The sequence below is a fragment of the Nyctibius grandis genome, unplaced genomic scaffold (genome assembly GCF_013368605.1).
Source record: "Nyctibius grandis isolate bNycGra1 unplaced genomic scaffold, bNycGra1.pri scaffold_122_arrow_ctg1, whole genome shotgun sequence".
Taxonomy (NCBI): Eukaryota; Metazoa; Chordata; class Aves; order Nyctibiiformes; family Nyctibiidae; genus Nyctibius; species Nyctibius grandis.
The window spans coordinates 27,898-47,224 of NW_027167495.1; the positions used below are offsets into that span (position 1 = coordinate 27,898).

The 19,327-nt window shown below is 53.1% G+C and overlaps 1 long non-coding RNA gene across 6 annotated transcripts; it reads right to left on the bottom strand.

The window, feature by feature from the left end:
* Window positions 1-12,948: 12,948 nt before the first annotated feature.
* LOC137677284 (uncharacterized) lies at window positions 12,949-18,985 on the bottom strand. Of its 6 annotated transcripts, none has more exons than XR_011050252.1 (6): window positions 18,900-18,985; window positions 17,392-17,752; window positions 16,615-17,021; window positions 16,281-16,484; window positions 15,354-15,577; window positions 12,949-14,637 (listed from the first exon to the last, which is right to left on the bottom strand). It is a non-coding gene; the product is annotated as an uncharacterized lncRNA (long non-coding RNA). The 6 variants fall into 6 exon arrangements; XR_011050250.1 differs by having other exon boundaries at window positions 12,949-14,663; XR_011050251.1 differs by having other exon boundaries at window positions 14,909-15,577.
* Window positions 18,986-19,327: the final 342 nt, after the last annotated feature.

The window sequence follows — 19,327 nt, forward strand, 5'->3', positions numbered from 1 at the left end:
AAGCCCCGGGAAAGTGAAACGGAGAAGGGCGAGGAAAGAAGAAGTAAAAAAAAAAAAAAAAAAAAAAAGTAAAAAAGCGGCGGCTGCAGTACCGAAATTTGACCACAGGGCGGCAGCAGAAGGCGCCGCCAAAGCGCCCCTCCACCGCGCATGCGCGGCTCCCCAGGGGACCCCCGCACATGTCCTGCCCCTCGGGGCGCAGTTGCGCAGGAAACCACGCCCCATCCCACCCCCAGGGCGGGGCTCCGCTGGAGGCCACGCCCAGCCCCTCCCCTCGGGGCGGGTTTCCACGGGAGACCACGCCTCTGCTCCGCCCCCGCAGGGGCACGGCCACGCCCACTCCCGGAACCGAGGGCGGTAAAGAGCCGGCCACCGCGCATGCGCGGTTGCCCCGGGGGACACCGACCACGTCCCGCCAGTGCCCCGTTTGAGCACCGCTCCCTCAGCAAAAGCAGCGGCGGCCAACTAAAACGCAGCCTCGGAGACACTTTTTTAAAAGCGACCGTGATTAAGAAAAGGAGAAAATTAAAAAAATAGCTCCCGAGAACTAAAAGGGAGATCGAGAAAAAAACGTAAAAAGCGACCGCTGCTGCACCCAGCGCGGCCGGGGCGCCCCTCCGCTGCGCATGCGCGGCCCCCGAGCTGCACTGCCGCCCTCCCGACGCGCGGGGGCGCCACCGCCTCACCTCTCCCACCGATGATTGTCGCGCTGTTTTACGCTCTGATACCCCCTTCTGTTAAAGAAAATTGGCAGAGTCCGGGTCTCTGGGTTTGCTGGTTTTATTAACAACTCAGAGTTGGACCACCACCGCAGTGAATGGTACCTGACTCAAATTCACTATCGGTTTATATAGAAACTAATAATCAATTACATCATAAACATTTCATAAGCTTCTGTTAATAATCCACTAACTATTTCAATTCCTCTTTCTTCCTTCATCAAGAGTCCACAAAAGTCCATTCTTTTCCATTGTTTAGCTGATCTTTATGTTCTGGTTCCGCTCCGACTCCGGTCGACACCCCGTCCTCGATGTTCTTGCTGTGATCGGCGTCCTTAATGTTCTTGCCGTGATCAGCGTCCCGTCCTGATCCAGGTTGATCAGAGTCCAGTTCCCACCGCCAATGTCTCCTAAACATTCAACCTTAAAAACAACTGAAGTTATGTTTAAAACCTTATCTATACTAATTTTTATTTCTAAGTGTCCTATATTTCTTTTAAGGTAAAGACATTTCTAATGGGATGTTAACCATACATCCCCTTTACTAAAATCATCAGAAGGTAATACTTCTAGGCCTACTCCTGCTTAGCTACTCATTAAGCTTTGATTGATGATTTGTTCAGTCCTAGGTCAGGATTACACAAGGAGCTTTGAGAACAATATTCATGGATTGTGAAAGCCCACCTGTGTTTATTCAGATAGACTTATATTAATTATTCTATTCACTATTCTATTTCACCCCTCTTGATTCTTGTCTCTCTAACTCATAAGAACTTTTTCATTAATCGTGTGAAAATTTCTATAACAATTCCCTCCTTTTGTTTTTTATTGCATCCCTGCAATTATTTGTATCTCCGTGATGATTCTATTTTTGAAGCAAAGGAAGAAAAACATCTCACACAGCACTGTCCCAACACTAGTACAATCACAAGGACAATAATTATAAGCGAGGCAATTACAATCAGCTTCTTTATCCATAAGACCAAGTCTGGGAACCAAGATGTGAGCCAAGAGAGTGTTTCAGTAAATCCCCATGAGGTGTCGTCCCTTTCTACCTTTTGCATCACAGAACTCACTTCCCAAATTTTGTGCACATCTGTGAGCAGTTCTCCTGATCGGTCTGTGTACATACAGCAACTGACATTTAAAACTGTACACACTCCTCTTGTGAGGCTAATATCATATCTAGAGCCATTCTATTTTGAATTGTGATTTTAGAGAGCTCTGTAATTGCCTTTTGCAATGTCAGAAATCCACGCATTGAGGCATTGGCTAATTTTTCTATCATCTCCCCAGATATATTTGTTATCGTTTTTTTTCCAAATTGATAAATAATTCCTCTGGGCTCAATCTTTGGATAGCTAGATGTAAAAATGAGTTCCCCAGTCTTTGTCTGAATTGCTATAAAGAAGCCTGCAGATCACCAAGAATAATTATTATAAAGCACACGAGAGGCATTGGTATTGGATTCTTGGTAACGAATAGCAAATCTTATACAAGGTGAAACAGCAACATTTATAGATGGAAAAAAAAAGGAACAAACTAAAATATTTCATCTTTCCTTGGGTTCCTTGCGGACATGAGAATGATGGATCCAGGTTTCTTTCCCTGCAACTTTGACAGCATAAAAAAGAAGTTAAAAGTACAACATAGGGTCCTTCCCATTTTGGTTCAAATCTATTTTTCCTTTTAAAGTTTTTTATCAATACTTTGTTTCCTGGTTGAATATTATGTACTTGTATCTCAGGAGATCCACCTCGATACCAATAGGCATGCTTTCGCATTTCAAAGAATTTTGTAAGTACAGTATATATTGTGTCACTCGTTCATCTCCATCCAATAAACTTTTTTTTTGCTGGTAAATAAGTGCCTGGAACAGCCAAAACTCTCCCAAACTGTATTTCTGCTGGCGATAACCCAACAGGTTGTCTGGGTGTGTTCCGAATGTCCCACAGAACCAAATTCAAAGCCTCTGGTCATTTCAACCCTGTTGTTTTACACACTTAAACAATCTTTTCCTTTATGGTTCCATTCATTCTCTCTACCTGTCCAGAGGACTCAGGGTGATAGGGTGTATGTAAGTTCCCTGTGACTCCTAAAGCATTATAAACTTGGAACAGAATCGCTGCTGAAAAATGAGCTCCTCTATCCGAATCAATTACTTCAGGAACTCCATATCGGGGTATTAACTCTTTCAACAGCGCTTTCACTACAGTTTTTGAATCATTCTTTCTTGCTGGGAAGGCTTCTACCCATCCTGATAATTGATCTATAATCACTAACAAGTATGAATACCCCATTGCCTTTGGCATTTCAGCATAATCACTTTGTAATCCTTGAAAAGGAAACACCGCGGGCGGTCTTTTACCTTGAGGTGGCTGAATCCTAGTGGTAGCCTACTGTCGGCAAAGTTTACAGCTTTCAGTAACCCTTTTCACTGCGAAGCAGACTCCGGGTGCAGCCCACAGCCGTTGAATTCTTTGTGCAAGTCCCTCAGGTCCCCCATGGCATTTTTCATGAAACCACCGAACAACAGGTAGTAAATACCTTTTCGGGAGTAGGGGCTTGTTGCCCAGTGTCCATTGTCCATCCCGTTGTTCCGCTCCAAGTCGTCTCCAAAATTTAATTTCTTCCTCTGGAAGAGCCTCATACATCTCCTCTGCACTTGGAAGCCTGTCAGGTTTCTCTGCTGCACACAGAACTGCCATAATAAGATGAATTTGTTTGGCTGCAGCTTTCGCAGCCTGATCAGCCAAGCGATTTCCTCGCGACAGTGCATCTTGGTGGTTTGTGTGAGCTTTTATATAACTGTATAGCTTCTAAAAGTTCACGTACCTCCTTCCCGGGTGCAATGGTTTTTCCAGCTGAAGTCAAAAATCCTCTTTCTTTCCACAGGGTACCTGTAGCATGACAAACTCCAAAAGCGTATTTAGAGTTTGTGTAAATGTTAGCTTTTAAACCTTTTGCCAACTTTGCAGCCTCAAAAGCGCTATGATTTCCACACCTTGTGCCCCCGCAGCACTAGGAAGAGGATTAGCTTTTAACACATTTTTTTCTGTTGTTACTGCAAAGCCAGTATACCTTTTTCCTTCTTCGTAAAAAGACGAGACGTCTGTCAAAAGTTAGATGTCTGGGTCACTCAGGGGTTGGTCTTGAAGATCATTGCGTGGTTTACTGGATATTGCTAATACCTAGGTACAGTCAGGTTGATCTTTTTCCCCTTCAGTCAGCAAAGATATTGAAGTGGCTGGATTCAAAGTATTGCACCTTTGAAGTGTGATGTTGTCAGCCAAAAGTAAAACCAGTTCATATCTATGTGCCCGTTGCGGTGAGAGTGATTTTTCTGCATATTGCTTCAATAATATTTCAACTTCATGGGGTACACATACAGTTAGGGGATGTCCCAGCACTATTGATCTACAATTTTTCTACCTTTTCTGCTGCTGCAGCTACTGATTTTATACAAAATGGTGTCCCTTGTATAACCGGATCTAACTGAGCAGAAAAATATGCTACTGGTCTTTCATGTGGTCCTAAAGTTTGGACTAAAACTCCTCTAGCATTTTCCCTTCTGCTCATCACAATATAATTTGAAAGGTTTACTATAATCTGGTAAACCTGAAGCCTGTGCTTGCATTAAGGCACCTTTCAGAGTTGTAAAAGCTTTTTGCCTCTCCAGACCCCATTTGATGGACTGCAATTTTGATGGAGATGCTCGGTGACCTTTTACAACCAATTTATTACACAAATACCGAGTGTCTGTAACACAATCCTTCCTTGAACGACATACTAACAATAACTCATCTACATATTGTATCAATTCAGACTTACACGGAAAAATCAGATCAGCCAAATCCCCTTTCAAAATTTGGGAGGATTTAGTCGGTGAGCTTGTAAATTCCTGGGGTAACCGAGTCCAGGTTAATTGTTTCCCTTGCCAAGTGAAGGCAAATATGTGCTGGCTTTCCTCAGCCACAGGTATGCTAAAGAAAGCTCCAGTCAAATTCAATACAGTGTAAAATTTTCCCCAAATAGGTATTTGAGTAACAATCAAATTTGGATCAGGTACTACTGGATGGGGAACAATTACAAATACAAATCTATATTCTGGATCCCCATCTTTGTAACTTTGACATTCTTTTAAAATCCCCTTTTCCAAAAATGATTTTATTTGTTTTCCAATACTTGGGATAGCTTCTGCCACAATTGGGTATTGCCTAATAGATGGGGGAGTCCCTCCTTTTGTTTTAATCACTACAGGTTCTGCAGATTTTAACAGTTCAATATCATCTCCGGAGAGACTCCCTAATTTTTAAGGTACATTCTTTAACTCTTTTGGGATTTTAAGCTCACCTTCTTGAATTTCTATAGTTTGCATTTCCATTATGATCAATCAAATTCCTTTGGGAGTTAAATCTATGCATGTTTCCAATTCCTGTAATAAATCTCTCCCAAATAGTGAAATAGGAGAAGTTGGCGAAATAACAAATCAACCTCATATCAAACGATCATCAAAAACAATAGGAAGGGGAAGAGAAAGCGGTAACTTCTCTTCACCCAAAACCCCAGTAACCTTTACAAATTCATCAGATAGCTGTGACACATGAAAATTTAACAATGATAAAGTTGCACCAGTATCTATTAAGAACTTAACAGGAATGCCATTTACCTTAGCTGTGATAAGTCCCTCGTTATCTACCTTAATCCCAGAGTCCCGATCCATACATTTCTCAGCGAGAATGTGGACGCCCCCGTCTTTCCGCTCCGTCTCTCCCACCGTTGTTGGAAGGTGGTCTCAGAGGACAATACCGGATGATGTGCCCTAAATTACCACAGTAAAAAAAAACATTCCAGAGTATCAGTTCGAGAGGGAATGAATCTTTGTCTTCCTCGGTCTCCCCTTCCACAGCCTTGTGAAAAACCTCTTCCCCTGCCGCGCTGGTAATTCTGAGTAGTTGCGGTGCCGAAAGGTTGATCTCTCTCTCTCTCGCTCCTTTCTCTCTTTGTTTTGATCTTGTTTCTTTTGCTCTTCACTTCTCCCATCATATACAAAGGTGGCAATACTAAGAATCTTTGTGAGGCTTTCGCCTTGCCACCCTGGCATATGTTTCTTGAAATATTTATTAATATCAGGTATAGATTGATCCACAAATACACTGATTGCAAGGGGTTCCTGAAAATTGTCCCTTGTCATTCCTCCATATTTCAGGAGAGTAGCTTTTAACCGACTCCAGTAATCACTGGGATGTTCATCAGGTTTTTGCCTACATTCCATTACCTTTGTCCAATTAATAATTTTTTTCTCGCTAGCTTGCCGAACAGCCTCCACCAGTTGCTGTAAGGCTTCTCGTTGGAGTCTGGCGCCATCCTCAGTGGCCAAATTCCAATTTGGGTTTTGATCGGGCCAGGGCTGTAGCCCTTGAGTTTGACCTCTTTGTGTAATTTCCCGATCCTTTTGTAAGGATTTTTCCCTCTCTTCTGCTGTAAAGAGCTCTCTCATGAGGGTCTTTACATCATTCCAATTTGGAGAATAATCAGTAAAAATGCCAGATAGCATCTCAGCACATTTTTCAGCATCCTCTCTGATGCGTGGCATTTTGATTGCCAGTTTACTAAATCTCCTTGTTTCCCAGGTTCATGTCTCACAACAGCTTGGACTGGTGGAACCTCTGGTGGAGATCCAGGTCCAGCTCTAGGGTTTGGGATGTATTCCAACCTCATGGGATACATGCCAAATCCCTTGTCAGTGAAAGAATTTGATTCCTCCAGCATGGGCGCTGAAGGAATGGAAGGTTTCACTTGTTTAGGCTCTTTTTGCCTTTCTTTGCATTTGCCCAATAATACCAAATATACCAAAAATCAATATCTTGACTCCCTTCATCCTCGAGGATTACCCTTCAAAATTTCAACTTTGTGCATCAAAGGTCCCTTTAGAGGGCCAGATGCCTCTAGGTCCTCCACCTCGGATCCTAGTTAAAAAATGGCCATTCTTCTTGACACAGCAAAATAAATCTCTTTTTCCCACATGTCCCGGTCAACGGGATTCTATTCCAATTCTCCAAAACCTCAGCAAGGGGCGTCCCCCTTTCAATGCTGGGTCCAATTCCCATTTTATCTTTTCCTTAATTTCCCGGGGTACCTTTGTTTCAAAAATTCCTCAGCAATTTTAAACACACAGGCTCCTAGTGTCTGAGTATACCCGCTCCCAAGACCACCAGGTGAACTCACCCTTGTTGCCGGCAATTAGGCGTTGGAGACGGGAATGCTCAGAGAATCGGAGCAGTGTCCTAGAGTCCCAGCTGGGGTGCCAAATTCTGTTAAGGAAAATTGGCAGAGTCCGGGTCTCTAGGTTTGCTGGTTTTATTAACAACTCAGAGTTGGACCACCACCGCAGTGAATGGTACCTGACTCAAATTCACTATCGGTTTATATAGAAACTAATAATCAATTACATCATAAACATTTCATAAGCTTCTGTTAATAATCCACTAACTATTTCAATTCCTCTTTCTTCCTTCATCAAGAGTCCACAAAAGTCCATTCTTTTCCATTGTTTAGCTGATCTTTATGTTCTGGTTCCGCTCCGACTCCGGTCGACACCCCGTCCTCGATGTTCTTGCTGTGATCGGCGTCCTTAATGTTCTTGTCGTGATCAGCGTCCCGTCCTGATCCAGGCTGATCAGAGTCCAGTTCCCACCGCCAGTGTCTCCTAAACATTCAACCTTAAAAACAACTGAAGTTATGTTTAAAACCTTATCTATACTAATTTTTATTTCTAAGTGTCCTATATTTCTTTTAAGGTAAAGAAAAGGTTAACCATACATCCCCTTTACTAAAATCATCAGAAGGTAATACTTCTAGGCCTACTCCTGCTTAGCTACTCATTAAGCTTTGATTGACGATTTGTTCAGTCCTAGGTCAGGATTACACAAGGAGCTTTGAGAACAATATTCATGGATTGTGAAAGCCCACCTGTGTTTATTCAGATAGACTTATATTAATTATTCTATTCACTATTCTATTTCACCCCTCTTGATTCTTGTCTCTCTAACTCATAAGAACTTTTACATTAATTATGTGAAAATTTCTATAACATCTCCAGCCCCAAAAACGCAGCGCTCCGCCTCTGCTGCCGACCCCAAAACCACACCAGCGAGTCCCCTCTCTCAGCTCCCGAAAAACGCACCGCTCACGTCCGCTTCTGAGCCCCCCGAAGTGGCCGCGGGAGCCTGTTCTCGAGCCCCAGGAACACAACACCTGGCCTCCGTTATTGGGGCCCCAAAGCAGCTCACCCCGCCTGCTTTCTGACCCCCCCTGCAGCCCCCACGTGCGACGCCGAGGGCTGGGGGGGGCTGCAGCCACCCCGCAGCCCTGCGCCCCCAGGGCCCCACGGGCAGTTTTGGGGAGCGCTCGGGAACCGCGCAGGGCCCGGCCCCGTGCCCCTGCGGGGCGGCACCACCGCAGCCCGGCCGGCGCTTCATTAGCGCTCTCGCAGGCTTTACTGCTCCGCCATCTCCCGCACCGCCGCGCCCACCCCCCGAGCCCCAAAAGTCCCCCGCGGGGAGCCGGGCCCAACCGCCCCGGGAGCGCGGACCCGCCCGCCCCCACGGACCCCCCCGGCGGCAGCAGCCGGGGCCCTTTCCCCCCCACCACCCCGCGCGGGCACCGGGACCCGCCCGGCGCCGCGACCCGCACCCCCCCACCCCGCCGGGAGCCGCGCGGGAACCGCCGCCGCGCCAAGCCGGGACCTGCCGCCGGGACCGGCACCGCGCCGCCCCGGGAGCCGCCCCCGCCGCTCCGGGAAGCTGCGCCGGCACCGGCGCCGCGCCGCCCCGGCAGCCGCCGCTGCGCCGAGCCGGGATCTGCCGCCGGGACCGGCACCGCGCCGCCCCGGGAGCCGCCCCCGCCGCTCCGGGAAGCTGCGCCGGCACCGGCGCCGCCCCAGCAGCCGCAGCCGCGCCACGCCGGGACCTACCGCCCGGACCGGCGCCGCACCAGGACCTGCCGCCGGGACCGGGACCGGCGCCGCGCCGGGAGCCGCGCCAGAAACCGCGCCGGAAGCCGCCGCTTTGCCGGAAGCCGCGCCAGGACGCGCCCCCCCCCGCCCCGCCCCGCGCGGCGCCGCGACCCGCCCCCGCCGCGGGCCCCCCCCCCCGCCGGGAGCCGCGCGGGAACCGCCGCCGCGCCGAGCCGGGACCTGCCGCCGGGACCGGCGCCGCGCCGCATCGGGAGCCTCCGCTCCGGTAGCCGCCGCCCCGCCGGGAACCGCGCCGGGACCCGCGGAGAAAAAAAAAAAAAAAAACGGAGGGGGAAAAAAAAAAAAAAAAAAAAAGTAGAAAAGCGGCGGCTGCAGTACCGAAATTTGACCACAGGGCGGCAGCAGAAGGCGCCGCCAGAGCGCCCCTCCACTGCGCATGCGCGGCTGCCCAGGGGATCCCGCCCATGTCCTGCCCCTCGGGGCGGAGTCGCGCAGGAAACCACGCCCCGTCCGCCCCTCAGGGCGGGGCTCCGATGGAGGCCACGCCTTCCCAGTCCCGCCCCCTCGGGGCGGGGCTCCGCAGCACACCCCGCCTCTGGCACGCCCCCACGGGGACACGGCCCCGCCCATTGCCAGCACTGACTGAGTGGCCATAGCCGCCCACTGCGCATGCGCGGTTGCCCGGGAGACGCCTAGCAACCAAGATGGCCGCCTAGCAACCAAGACGACGTCCTAACAACCAAAATGGCGCCCTAGCAACCAAGACGGCGCCCTAGCAACCAAGACGGCGTCCTAGCAACCAAGATGGCCGCCTAGCAACCAAGACGGCGTCCTAGCAACCAAGATGGCCGCCTAGCAACCAAGACGGCGTCCTAGCAACCAAGATGGCCGCCTAGCAACCAAGATGGCCGCCTAGCAACCAAGATGGCGTCCTCGCAACCAAAATGGCGTCCTAGCCACCAAAATGGCCGCCTAGCAACCAAGACGGCCGCCTAGCAACCAAGAGGGCCGCCTAGCAACCAAGACGGCCGCCTAGCAACCAAGAGGGCCGCCTAGCAACCAAGAGGGCCGCCTAGCAACCAAGAGGGCGTCCCAGCAACCAAGACGGCCGCCTAGCAACCAAGACGGCCGCCTAGCAACCAAAATGGCGCCCTAGCAACCAAAATGGCACCCTAGCAACCAAGACGGCGTCCTAGCAACCAAGACGGCGTCCTAGCAACCAAGATGGCCGCCTAACAACCAAGATGGCCGCCTAGCAACCAAGACGGCGTCCTAGCAACCAAGACGGCGTCCTAGCAACCAAGATGGCCGCCTAGCAACCAAGACGGCGTCCTAGCAACCAAGACGGCGGTCTAGCAACCAAGATGGCCGCCTAGCAACCAGGATGTCGTCATAGCAACCAGGATGGCGTCCTAGCAACCAAGATGGCGCCCTAGCAACCAGGATGGCGTCCTAGCAACCAAGATGGCGCCCTAGCAACCAAATAAGGACAGGGAGCGGCGGCCGCAGTACCGAAATTTGACCACAGGGTGGCAGCACCTGGCGCCGCCAGCGCCTCCCCCTACTGCGCATGCGCGGCCGCCCAGGGGACCCCCGCCATACCCCGCCCCCGGGGCGGGGTTCCGCACCAGACCACGCCCCCGTCCCGCCCCTCGGGGCGCGGCTCCGCGGGAAACCACGCCTCTGACACGCCCCCACCGGGACGCGGCCACGCCCACTCCCGGCACTGACAGAGCCGGCCCCTGCGCATGCGCAGTTTCCCCGGGGACCCCGCTCCCGCCCGCGCCCCGTTTAAGCGCCGCTCCCTCATCAAAAAAAAACGGCGGCGAACTAAAACGCAGCCGCCGAGAGACATTGTTTAAAAAGCAACGGCACCGAGGAGAGGCCAGACGCGGTTAAAAGAAAAATAAGGACAGGGAGCGGGGAAAGAAGCGGGCACGGAAAGAACATTTAAAAAGCGACGCCGCCGAGGAGAGACCAATTAGTAACACAAAAGACGGCGAAATAAAGGCAGCGAACGGGATAAAATAGACAGAAAAATTTAAAAGCGACCGTGATTAAGAAAAGAAGGAGAAAGTTTAAAATAAAGCCCCGGGAAAGTGAAACGGAGAAGGGCGAGGAAAGAGGAAGAAAAAAAAAAAAAAGGTAAAAAAGCGGCGGCTGCAGTACCGAAATTTGACCACAGGGCGGCAGCAGAAGGCGCCGCCAGAGCGCCCCTCCACCGCGCATGCGCGGCTCCCCAGGGGACCCCGCCCATGTCCTGCCCCTCGGGGCGGAGTCGCGCAGGAAACCACTCCCTGTCCTGCCCCCCAGGGCGGGGTTCCGCTGGAGGCCACGCCCAGCCCCTCCCCTCGGGGCGGGGTTCCGCGGGAGACCACGCCTCTGCTCCGCCCCCGCAGGGGCACGGCCACGCCCACTCCCAGCACCCAGGGCGGCAAAGAGTCGGCCACTGTGCGTGCGCGGTTGCCCAGGGGACACCGGCGCTGCCGCCCACCCCCTCCGCGCCCCGTTTAAGCACCGCTCCCTCGGCAAAAACAGCGGCGGCGAGCTAAAACGCAGCCTCGGAGAGACTTTTTTAAAAGCGATGGCACCGAGGATGGACAAGATGCGGATAAAAAAAATAAGGACAGGGAGCAGGATAAAAGCGGGCATGGAAAGAACATTTAAAAAGCGACAGCCCCGAGGAAAGACAAACTATTAACACAAAAGGGAAGAAATAAAGGCAGCAAACGGGATAAAAGTAGAGAGAAAATTTTAAAAGCGACCGTGATTAAGAAAAGAATGAGAAAATTAAAAAAAACTCGCCCCCGAAAACTAAAACGAAGGAAAAAAAAAAAAACAAACAAAAAACAACTAAAAAAGCGGCGGCTGCAGTACCAAAATTAGACCACAGGGCGGCAGCACCTGGCGCCGCCAGAGCTGTGGCGGACCCACCCCACTGCGCATGCGCGGCTCCTCAGGGGACCCCGCCCACATCCCACCCCTCGGGGCGGGCTTCCGCAAGAGACCACGCCCCATCCCGCCCCCCAGGGCGGGGCTCGGCTGGAGGCCACGCCTCCCCCGCCCCACCCCCTCGGAGCAGGGTTCCGCGGGAGACCACGCCCCTGCTCCGCCCCCGCAGGGGCACGGCCACGCCCACTCCCGGCACCGAGGGCGGCAAAGAGCCGCCCACTGCGCATGCGCGGTTGCCCGGGGGACACCGACCACGTCCCGCCCGCGCCCCGTTTGAGCACCGCTCCCTCGGCAAAAGCAGCGGCGGCGAGCTAAAACGCAGCCTCGGAGACACTTTTTTAAAAGCGACCGTGATTAAGAAAAGGAGAAAATTAAAAAAATGGCTCCCGAGAACTAAAAGGGAGATCGAGAAAAAAACGTAAAAAGCAACCGCTGCCGCACCCAGCGCGGCCGGGGCGCCCCTCCACTGCGCATGCGCGGCCCCCGAGCTGCACTGCCGCCCTCCCGACGCGCGGGGGCGCCACCGCCTCGCCTCTCCCGCCGATTGTCACGCGGTTTTACGCTCTGACACCCCCTTCCTCGGGGGACCCCCCCGTGCCCCACTTACCTGCCGCTCCGCTGCGTCCTTGCCCCGCCTCGGTGACATTCGGGTGCTCCAAATGACGTCATCACCACCCAGACCCCTCCCCGCTTTTCATTCACCCCAGAAACACGCACTAAAGGAGGGAAACAGCCCTGACCGCCACCTCCTTACTTTAGCGACGCCATTTACGCGTGTACACGCCCCCTCCCCAAAAAAGGGGAGCTCTGCTAGAAAAGTCAAGGGAGGGCACCCCTCCAAACGGCTGCCCCGTCACCAGCCCCGGCCCGCAGCCTGTCCCCCCGGCAGACGCCCCACGGCACAGGGGCGCCGTGCCAGAGGACGGTGCCGCGCCTCTCCCTCCGCCTCTGCTCCGCCTCGTTCCCGCGCCGGGACGGGCTCCCCAGGGCCACCGACGCCCCCGGCCCCTCTCGGCCCCCCACACCCGACACCCCTCGCTGCCCCCACAGCCGGGAGCCTCCGCACACCGCGCCGGTCCCTCACCCTCACAAACGCTTAACGACCTGCGGGCAAACCTGCGCCGGGGGTAGCCGCCGAGCCTCACGACACGCTTACGACAAGGCGGCTGAAAAACAGAACTCCCAGATTAGACTCCGGCACGGGCAAAAAACAGCACACAAGAAAGTAGAGGAACGCAGTCAGGATAAGAGCCAGGAGAGCAGTTGAGCTAAAGGAGGACTCTAGGTAAACAGGTCAGCTCGAAATACAACACATCCTTTAAAAGCCTGAGCGGTTTGAACACTTAACATCGGCATCGGGACTCACGGACACCATTTTCAACTCATTCCTAACATAAAAGCTGTTGTAGAAACTGTCACGTAAGTTGTCGTACAAGTTCTCACGAATTCAGCAGGTAAGAATCAGTAGAGGTGAAAAAGAATTAGGAGTAGAATAATAAATACAAGTCTCGCTGACAAACACGGGTGGGCTTTCACAACCCTTCAATATTCTTCTCAAAGCTCCTTTGTACAATCCTTGTTAAAGAAAATCGGCAGAGTCCGGGTCTCCAGGTTTGCCGATTCTTCATTGAAGCAACTCGGAGTTGGACCGCCACCGCGCTGAACGGTACCTGACTCAAATTCACTATCGCTTTATACAGAAACTAAGCAGCAGTTAGATCACAAACTTCTCACGAGCTTCTGTTAAAAATCCACTAACTATTTCCATTCCTCTTTCTTCCTTCGTCAAGCGTCCACAAAAGTCCATTGTCAGGAGTCCACGAAAGTCCCTTCTCTTCCGTTGCTGAGCTGATCTTTATGCTGTCTGTAATACAATCCTCCCTTGAAGGACATACTAACAATAAATCATCTGCATATTGTATTAATTCAGACTTGCGTGGAAAAAACAAATCAGCCAAATCTCCTTTCAAAATTTGGGAGGATATTGTTGGCGAGCTTGTAAATCCCTGGGGTAACCGAGTCCAGCTTAATTGCTTCCCTTGCCAAGTGAAGGCAAATCTGTGCTGGCTTTTCTCAGCCACAGCTGTGCTAAAGAAAGCTCCCGTCAAATCCAATACAGTGTAAAATTTTCCCCAAATAGGTATTTGAGTCATAATCAAATTTGGATCAGGTACAACTGGATGGGCAACGATTACAAATCCATTTACTGCTCTTAAATCTTGTAGAAATCTATATTCTGGATCCCCATCTTTTTATCAAATCGGTGTTTACTAACCGGGAGTGTAGGTGTATTAAAAGAACTTTGACTTTTTTTTCTTAAAATCCCTTTTTCCAAGAACGATTTTATTTGTTTTCCAATACTTGGGATGGCTTCTGCCACAACTGGGTATTGCCTAAGAGAAGGAGGAGTCCCTCCTTTTGTTTTAATCGCTACTGGTTCTGCAGATTTTAACAGTCCAATATCATCTCCGGAGAGACTCCCTAATTTTTTAGCTACATCGTTCAATTCTTTCGGGATTTTAAGCTCGCCTTCTCGAATTCCTACAGTTTGTATTCCCGTTACGATTACTCGAATTCCTTTGGGAGTTAAAGCTCGGCACGTTCCCAATTCTTGCAATAAATCTCTCCCAAACAGTGAAATAGGAGAAGCTGGCGAAATAACAAATCGACCCCGTATCAAATGATCATCAAAAACAACAGGAAGAGGAAGGGAAGGTGGTAACTTATCTTCACCCAAAACCCCAGTAACCTTTACAAACTCCTCAGATAGCTGTGACACCTGAAAATGTAACAATGATAAAGTTGCACCCGTATCTATTAAGAACTTAATAGCAACGCCACTTACCTTAGCTGTGATAAATCCCTCATTCTTTACCTTAATCCCAGAGTCTCGATCCATAAACTCCACAGCGAGAACGCGGACGCTCCGGTCTTTCTGCTCCGTCTCTTCCACCGTTGTTAGAGGTTGGTCTCTACGGGACATCCTCTCTACGGTCAGGATTACACAAGGAGCTCTGAGAACAACATTCATGGATTGTGAAAGCCCACCCGTGTTTATCAGATTGACTTGTATTTTTTATTCTATTCTTAATTCATGAGAACTTCTGTAACAATTTATGTGAAAACTTCTACAACAATCCTGACCCGTGACTAAACCGATCGTCAGTCAAAGCTTAATGAGCAGCTACGCAGGACTAGGCCTACAAGTATTAATTTCTGACGATTCCAGTAAAAAGGATGTACGCTTAACCTTTTTTACCTTAAAAGAATACAGAATACTTGTGGAAGACCATCAGCCCGCAAACAGCTGTGCTGTACTTGCAGAGCAGGGGATTCCCTGGGGAAGGCTGCACTGAGAATAGTTCTCGCTCCCTTTTAAGATAAAGGAGCCCTGAGCAGTTCACGGGGCCCTCTGAGGCGTGAAAGAAGTAAACGTGTGTGTTGAAGGGCAGTTCTGAAGACAGAACTGAAAACAAGGAACGGCTGTTGATGTTCTGAGCCCACAGCACCGTGGCTCTTCCCAGAAGGGGTGATGAGCGCTCAGCCTGTGAACGTTGACGGTGTCTCGAACCGCCCAGTCCGGCTCCTGCATTTCAATAGGGCAGTAGAACAGCAATAAAGGAGCCCGAGGCCTTTGGCTTTCAGCCCTCGCCTCCTCCCTCGCAGAGTCCCTGCCTTCTTTTCCGCTCGCCCCAAATACTTACAAATAAGAAGCAGTAGAAATAAGGTTCTAAACAGACTTCAGGTATTTTAGGTTAATACTTAGGAGACGCCGGCAGTGCAAAGCAGACTCTGGTCAAGACGGGACGCTGGTCACGGCGAGAACATCGAGGAAGGGGTGTTGAGCGGAGCCCGAGCGGAACCAGAAGATAAACATCAGCTGACCGGCGGCGAAGAACGGACTTCTGTGGACTCTGGAGGAAGTGAACTTCAACGAAACAAGACAGTTTTTAGAGCTATAAGCATATGCACGGATTCCAGTAAAAATATTCTACAAAACTGAACAGTTGCAAGAAAGCGCATCAGATAATAATAATAAAAAAAAAATAGCAAAAACCTGCAGCGAGCGTTTGCCACGGTTTTTACGAAGGAGTGCAAATTTTCCTTCCGCCCCCCCCGTGTGAAAGATCACATCCAATCTACAGATCCACACAGCACCTTACTAAAAACATACTTAAGCCTGGTCTTTATGACCACTTTATGTTCTTTTTTCCTTTATCAGAACAAAGTGATCTGATAGAAGATAACGCTTTCTAAAGCTTTTTCTGTGCTGTTACTCTCGAGGCAGGCTCTAAATATCAATTCCTGTTTTAAATGCTGTATCAAGGTAGGTGTCATTTTGAGATATCATACATTTGTGCACATATACCTCTGCATTGCTAATTCTCAGCAGCCAGATGCCCTACTACTGCCTTGTAATTTCTTCTTTGCTCAATACCTGAGGCCCCCTGAAGAGTCTAGAGATCTCAAATAGAGATTTCCTGACTGGGGCTCCCTTTTGGGCCAACAGAGAGAGAGATGAAAGAGCAACTGAAATGGTTAGCGGAATTTTAACAGAAGCTCGTGAGCAGTTTGTGATGTAATTACTTATTAGTTTCTATCTAAACTGATAGTGAATTTGAGTCAGTTACCATTCACTCACTGCGGTGGTGGTCCAGCTCCGAGCTGCTTCAATGAAGAATCAGTAAACCTAGAGACCTGGGGACCCTGCCAATTTTCTTTAACGGAATTTGGCACCCCAGATGGGACTCTAGGACACCGCTCCTCGCCCCGTACGTCCCGAGGCAAACGTCTTTCTTACGGCGCAGCTACCCGTCTGGCCTTGGAAACCGCTTCTGTGCAAAAAAAAACAGGAATAAAACAACAAAAACGGAATAAAAATCAAGTTGAAACACCCGTTTCCACCGTGTTTCATTCATTATGTTTCTACTAGCATCTAGGTGTTCAGCAGTTAACTCTACTGACCCCACAGGCGACTCAAAATCTAGTCGTGCTTCTAAAAGGCTATTGCCAACTCGCCCATAAAATTCGCAGGAGCAAACAGAAGACAAACACTTGACCCTAAAGAATGTAGCGGGCAGCCCTTCATTTATCCGGGGTGAAAGGTCCGTCTTTGAGCAGAAAGGAAAACGTTCGTGACTACTGAGGCACCGCTTCAGGAACGAGGCGTGCTCTGTTAACTGCAGCTTTTCACCAGCTTTTCTGCGCTGGCAACAAGTTTGCCTTTTCTCTGGCTTTGACGTGGAGTACCTGGAGAGTCCTTGACCTCGCTAACGTCTCTCCCCGCTCCCCCGGCCCCGTACGTGCCATCACCCAAGCAGCGAGCGGAACCGACCGCGCAGGATTTTCTTCACGTGACGCAGAAGGCGACCCTGGGGAAAGGAAAAGGAAAAAAAAAGAAGGCAGAAAATGAACCCGTTTGTCGCACCCGGCCGACAGCAAAGCAACAGGGGAGGATTCTGCCAGAGGGGCCGTGCGGGGCCAGGCCGCGCCCCGGGAGCTCCCACCGGACGGGTTCTCTCCCCTTTGCCAGGTACCGGGGAGCCACCGCCACCTCGTGCTGCCGCCTCGCCCGCGCCCCCTCGCAGCGGGGCTGCCCCGGCACAGCCGGGGGACCCCTGCCTCGCTTCTGCCCTCGGGAAGGGGACCGCGAGAGACCCTCCGCACAGACGGAGGCGCGTGGTGCAGATTCGGTCCCCGAGGGAAGAGGCCAGGCTCCCCGCCGGCAGAAGGGCGACTCACCTCCCCGCTGCTCGCAGCTCCTCGCTGGGGACCGCCCTGCCTACGCCCGGCCGCTCTGCGGCCGTGCCAGGAGCGCGGCCCGGCCGACGGACACTCCGGCCGATGGACGCTCCTGCTCGCTGCAGCTGCGGCTCACTTGGCCTCTGGCTAACACACGCTCCGGACGGCGGACGCCCTGTCTCCTTCCGGCTCCTGCTCGCTCCAATTCCGGCTAATTTAAGCTCCAGCTCCGGACCGAAGCTCCGCTTCCTTTCGGCTCCTTCTCCCTCACGAGCTCCAGCTACGTGCGACAGCCCGGGCTTCAGGCAAGGTCCGAAATCAATCGCTGTCACGTTGGGAGTTTTCCTGTAAAACCTCACAGCTGTACGTCGTATAAATACGGATTAGTTTGTATTCTGGTTTAGTTAATAACTATTCTAAGCAAAGAAGAGCGAGACTCAAAGAGGGCGTACGGAGTCTGAAAACCTCCCTGGACCCCTGGAGACCACCTCGGACGTTGAGCTTGGCCCGCTGCGTGCCGGCCTCCCGAACTTTGGGCTCCGACGTGACCGGACCCCCGCCTCCAGGCAACGTCCACGCACCCTGCCCACCCGCCGCTTTCCCACGCAGCCCCCGACGCCCTCCCGCTCCCCCGCACAAACGGCCCATCTGCCTTCTGCTTTTGGCCCCCGAACCAGCTCACGGAGCGCCCGCTGTGGAGCCCAAAAACACAGCTGCCGAGCCTGCTCTCAACTCCCAAAAACGCAGCGCTCGGCCTCTGCTGCCGACCCCAAAACCACACCAGCGAGTCCCCTCTCTCAGCTCCCGAAAAACGCACCGCTCACATCCGCTTCTGAGCCCCCCGAAGCGGCCGCGGGAGCCCGTTCTCGAGCCCCAGGAACACAACACCTGGCCTCCGTTATTGGGGCCCCAAAGCAGCTCACCCCGCCTGCTTTCTGACCCCCCCTGCAGCCCCCACGTGCGACGCCGAGGGCTGGGGGGGGCTGCAGCCACCCCGCAGCCCTGCGCCCCCAGGGCCCCACGGGCAGTTTTGGGGAGCGCTCGGGAACCGCGCAGGGCCCGGCCCCGTGCCCCTGCGGGGCGGCACCACCGCAGCCCGGCCCGCGCTTTATTATCGCTCTCGCAGGCTTTACTGCTCCGCCATCTCCTGCACCGCCGCGCCCGCCCCCCGAACCCCCCCGAGGCCCAAAAGTCCCCCGGGGGGAGCCGGGCCCAGCCGCCCCAGGAGCGCGGACCCGCCCGCCCCCACGGACCCCCCCAGCGGCAGCAGCCGGGGCCCTTTCCCCCCCCACCACCCCGTGCGGGCACCGGGACCCGCCCGGCGCCGCGACCCGCACCCCCCCACCCCGCCGGGAGCCGCGCGGGAACCGCCGCCGCGCCGAGCCGGGACCTGCCGCCGGGACCGGCACCGTGCCGCCCCGGGAGCCGCCCCCGCCGCTCCGGGAAGTTGCGCCGGGACCGGCGCCGCGCCGCCCCGGCAGCCGCAGCCGCGCCACGCCGGGACCTACCGCCGGGACCAGCGCCGCTCCGGGAGCTGCCGCCGCGCCGGGACCTGCGCCTGGACCGGCGCCGCACCAGGACCTGCCGCCGGGACCGGGACCGGGACCGGCGCCGCGCCGGGAGCCGCGCCAGAAACCGCGCCGGAAGTCGCGTCAGAAGCCGCGCCGGAAGCCGCCGCTTTGCCGGAAGCCGCGCCAGGACGCGGCGCCACGACCCGCCCCCGCCGGGAGCCGCGCGGGAAACGCCGCCGCGCCGAGCCGGGACCTGCCGCCGGGACCGGCACCGCGCCGCCCCGGGAGCCGCCCCCGCCGCTCCGGGAAGCTGCGCCGGGACCGGCGTGCCGCTCCGCCCCGGCAGCCGCGCCACGCCGGGACCGGCGCCGCACCGGGACCTGCCGACGGGACCAGCGCCGCGCCGCCCCGGGAGCCTCCGCTCC